The 4,994-nt window shown below is 37.0% G+C and overlaps 1 protein-coding gene across 2 annotated transcripts in view; it reads left to right on the top strand.

The window, feature by feature from the left end:
• LOC114046243 (testis-expressed protein 30-like) overlaps positions 1-4,994 on the top strand; it is a 17,769-nt gene that overhangs the window by 541 nt on the left and 12,234 nt on the right. The window lies entirely within an intron of this gene.

The raw sequence follows: 4,994 nt of genomic DNA, 5'->3' as shown, positions 1-4,994 counted from the left end.
CCCGCGCCCCGCGCCGGTAGTGGTAGCTCGGGGATTGTTTTACCGAAGGGAGAGGGTTGGCCAGTGGCCTCCAGCGCCCGCATCTCCGCGCTGCATTGCGGCGACCCCCTGCCCCCACCCCCAGTCTGCACCAGGTTTAGTTTCCCACCCCACAGTGTCCCTCCTGATGTTTAGCTTGCTTTGCTGTCCGAGATGGTCTGTCCGTTTGGACGGGGCTGGGGAGCCATGCAAGCCTCTAGGAGGCTGCAGTGGAGGTGAAGGGAGCCAGAGATTTCAAGACGCGGAGGTGAAGAGGGAAAGCATTCTGAGGATTCTGGATTGAGAGCTTGGAAATCTGCCATGTAGTCCAGGCCCCTCATTTTGCAGATGAGGAAATTGAGGCTCAGGGTCATAGAGGTAGTAAATGATGGTCGGGGGAATTTGAACTCTGGCCCTTAGGGTAAAGCTCTGTGCTATTCTCCTCCCCCCCCTCCCTCCCCCTCCTTCTCCCCTCCCCTTCTTCCCCCTCCTACTCTTCCTCCACTTTCTTTTAGATTCTTAGAGGATTCTGTGGTAGGAGAATCCACGGGAGGCACAGAGACCCTTTCAGAGGGCCCATGAGGTCAAAACTATTTTCATAGTAAGACTGATGTTGTTACCATATTATAGGCAACACTCCTTGCTTTTCCAACTAAATATATGTGGGAAGTCAGATTTTCTTTATATATTGCAACCAAAATAACGTATTGAAAAGGATTGAGGGGCAGCTAGGTGGCGCAGTGGATAGAGCACCAGCCCTGAAGTCAGGAGGACCTGAGTTCAAATTTGGACTCAGACCAAATACTTGACACTAGCGGTGTGACCCTGGGCAAGTCGCTTAACCCCAACTGCCTTTAAAAAAGATTAAAATTAAATGAAAAGGATTGAATGCAGAAGCAGATATGAGGATTAGGCTGCCTTCTATTATTAAGCTAGAAATTAAAGAAATTTGCAGAAAATATTTTAAAATGTCACTTTCCTCACTCTTTTATATGTAATTACTTTAAAAATATGTGTTATTTATGTTACTGTGCCTTGAATTTATTGTTATTTTTAAGTGAATTAACAAATATTTAAAAAATTTATCAGTTTTAATTTTTAATGTAAATTTAGTAGCTATAAACCGCATAAACAAAAGTTCTTTGTAGTCTCAGTAGTTTTTAAGTGTGCAAAGGTGTCCTGAGACCAAAAAGTTTGTGAACTACTGACTTTGAACACTGAGAAATAGTAAGTTGCCCAGGGTCTCACAGCCAGTATGTGTCAGAGGTAGGACTTGAACCCAGGTTTTCCTAGCATTGAGGCCCTCTCTATCCACTGTGCCACAGTGAGTATTTGGTGACCCTATATAAAAGCAAAAATTGCCGGGTCTTGCAGCTTGCCTTCTCTGAGGGTTGTTGTTGTTCATCCTTAATTCTCAAAGAGGACCGGCCACATCAGGAGGGTAATGTCTTGACTTGTGAGTGAGCTGGATTTAAGTGAGGCAGAGCTGTGCAAAGTTGTCAGCTTTAGTCTCTCCTCTGGAGCAACCTTGAAAGATAGGCAAGATTGAGATGGTGAAGGGTTTTAAATGACAAGAATGGGAGTTTGTGTTTTGTCCTGTGGGCAGGAGGGAGTCGGAGAAACTTTTTGAGCAGAGGAATGAGACCTGCACTTTGCATTGATCAAGTTGGCAGCTAAATGTGGGATGGATTTGAGAGACTATGCAGGCAAACTAATTAGTGTGCTATTGAAATAGCCTGTGAGAGATAATAAGGAGGGCCAGACCTAAGGTGGCTGTGGTAGGAGTAGAGGGAAGGAGACAAAAATGAGAAATGTTGAGGAGGTAGAATCTACTAGGTTTGGCAACTGAACAGATCACTTGGGGAAGGAAGAAGGAAAGTTGTTTAGATCTGACTTTATTTGTGTGAAAAATGTTTTATAATTGTGTTCATATAGTTCCTGGGTTTGTCTTGGCAGGCGAACTCCCAAGTATTGTATATTGTTTACAGTTATTTTAAATGGAATTTCTCTTTCTATCTCTTGCTGCTGGACTAGGTTGATAGTATATAGAAAGGCTGATGATTTATGTGGGTTTATTTTGTATTCTGCAACTTTGCTAAAGTTAATTATTTCAAGCAGTTTTTTAGTTGATTCTAAAGGATTCTCTAAGTATAACATCTGCAAAGAGTGATCGTTTTGTTTCCTCATTGCCTAATCGAATTCCTTCAATTTATTTTTCTTCTTTTATTGCTATGCTTAACATTTCTAGTACAATATTGACTAATAAAGGTGATAATGGGCATTTTTGCTTCACCCCTGATTATATTGAGAAGGCTTCTAGTTTATCCCCATTACAGATAATGCTTACCATTGTTTTAGATAAATATTACTTATTTTAAGCTCCATTTATTCCTATGCTTCCTAGTGTTTTAATAGGAATGGGGTTGTCAAAGGTTTTTTCTGCATCTATTGAGATAATCATGTGATTTCTGTTAGTTTTATTGATATGGTCAATTGTACTTATAGTTTTCGTAATATTGAACCAGCCCTGCATTCCTGGTGTAAATCCCACCTGGTCATAGAGTATGATCTTTCTGATATATTGCTTGTAATCTCTTTGCTAGTACTTTAATTAAATTTTTTGCATCACTATTCATTAGGGAAGTTAGTCTATAATTTTCTTTCTCTGTTTTGACTCTTCCTGGTTTAGGTATCAGTGCCATATTTGTGTCAAAAAAGGAATTTGGTAGGACTTTGCTTATTTTTCCAAATAGTTTATATAGAATTAGAATTAATTGTTCTTTAAATGTTTGGTATATTTCACTTGTGAATCCATCTGCTCCTGGAATTTTTTCCTTAGGGAGCTCGTAGATGGCTTGTTCAATTTATTTTTCTAAGGGTTATTTAAGTATTCGATTTTCTTTTTTAATCTGGGCAATTTATATTTTTGTTACTTTTCATCCATTTCACTTAGATTGTTAGATTTGTTGGCATATAATTAGGTAAAATAGTTTCTAATAATTTCTTTAATTTCATCTTCATTGGTGGTAAATTCACCCTTTTCATTTTTGATACTGATAGTTTCGTTTTCTTTTTTTAATCAAATTAAGAAGTGGTTTATCTATTTTATGAGTTTCCCCCCAAAAAAACCCATCTCCTAGTTATATACATTAAGTCAATAGTTTTCTTACTTTCTGTTTAATTAATCTCTCCTTTGATTTTCAGGATTTCCAATTTGGTGTTTAATTGGGATTTTTGATTTGTTCTTTTTCTAGTTTTTTTTTATAATTGCATGCCCAAATTATTGATCTGCTCTGTCTCTATTTTATTGATGTAAGCATTTACAGATGTAAATTTTCCCCTAAGTGCTGCTTTAGGTGCATCCCATAAATTTTGATGTTTCATTGTAATCGTTCTTGTTAATGAAATTTTTAATTATTTCTATGACCCACTCATTCATTAGGATTAAATTATATTGTTTCCAATTAATTTTTTTTTGCTTAGGCAGTTGGGGTTAAGTGACTTGCCCAGGGTCACACAGTTAGTAAGTGTCAAGTGGTGGGTCTGAGGCCAGATTTGAACTTAGGTCCTCCTGACTTCGGGGCTGGTGCTCTATCCATTGGGCTTCCTAGCTGCCTCTCCAATTAATTTTTAATCTGTTTCCATGGTCCTTTATTGAATGTAATTGTTATTGCATTATGATCTGAAAAAGATGCATTTAACATTTCTGATTTTCTGCATGTGGTTGTGAGGTTTTTATGCTCTTAAACATGGTCAATTTTTGTGAAGGTGCCATGTACAGATGGAAATTAAAAGGTAAACTTCTTATTATTCCCTTTCAGTTTTCTCCAGAGGTCTATCATAGCTAACTTTTCTAAAAATCTGTTAATTTCCTTAACTTCTGTTTTTTTGTTTTTTTTTTATTGTTGTTAGATTTATCTATTTCTCAGAGGGGAAAGTTAAGGTCCCCCAATGGTATGGTTTTACTGTCTATTTCCTCCTGTAACTCATTAACTTTTCCTTTAAGAATTGGGATGCTATATAGTATTTAGTGCATATATGTTGAGTATTGATACTATTTCATTGTCTGTGGTACCTTTTAGCAATATATAGTTTCCTTCCATATCTTTTTAAATTAGATATAATTTTGCTTTTATTTTGTCTGAGATCATTTTTTTTTAATTTCAGCTGAAACATAATAGATTCTGCTCTAGCCTCTTATTTTGGCTCTATGTATCTCTCTGTTTCAAGTGTGTTTCATATAAACAACATATTGTGGGATTCTGGTGTGAATTCATCCCATTCCATGCACATGTGTATTTCCCTTTAATGTAAAAGCAGCTAAATCTTGTGTTATCTTGACTATGGCTCCATGATATTTGAATTGTTTCTTTCCACCTGCTTGCAACATTTCTTATTGACCTGGGAGCTTTGGAATTTGGCTGTAACATTCCTGGGAGTTTTCATTTGGGGATCTCTTTCTTTTTTACGTAAATAGCATTTTTTTCCCAATTACATATTAAGATAGTTTTCAACATTGATTTTTTGTAAGATTTTGAGTCCCAAACGTTTTTCTCTGTCTCCCTTCCCAAGACAGCAGTCACTGATACAGGTTATACATGTGCAGTCATGTTAAACATAATGGAACAAAAAAAACCAACCCAATAAAAAAAGTGAAAACAATTTACTTTAATCTGTATTGAGACTCCATCAGTTCTTTCTCTGGATGTGTATAACATTTTCCATCATGAGTCTTTTGGAATTGTCTTAGACCATTGTATTAATGAGAAGAACTAAGTCTATCATCTCAGTGTTTCTGTTAACTGTGTACAATGTTCTCCTGGTTCTGCTCACTTCACTCAGCGTCAGTTCATGTAAGTCTTTACAGGTTTTTCTGAAATCTGCCTACTTATCATTTCTTATTGCACAGTAATATTCCAGTTTATTTATAACAACTTGTTCAGGCATTCCCTAGTTGATGAGCATCCCCTCAATTT

Source organism: Vombatus ursinus, unplaced genomic scaffold (genome assembly GCF_900497805.2).
Source record: "Vombatus ursinus unplaced genomic scaffold, bare-nosed wombat genome assembly UNPS02014781.1, whole genome shotgun sequence".
Taxonomy (NCBI): Eukaryota; Metazoa; Chordata; class Mammalia; order Diprotodontia; family Vombatidae; genus Vombatus; species Vombatus ursinus.
The sequence above is the reverse complement of the archived record's forward strand: the minus strand, read 5'-3'. Positions and strand labels throughout refer to the sequence as shown.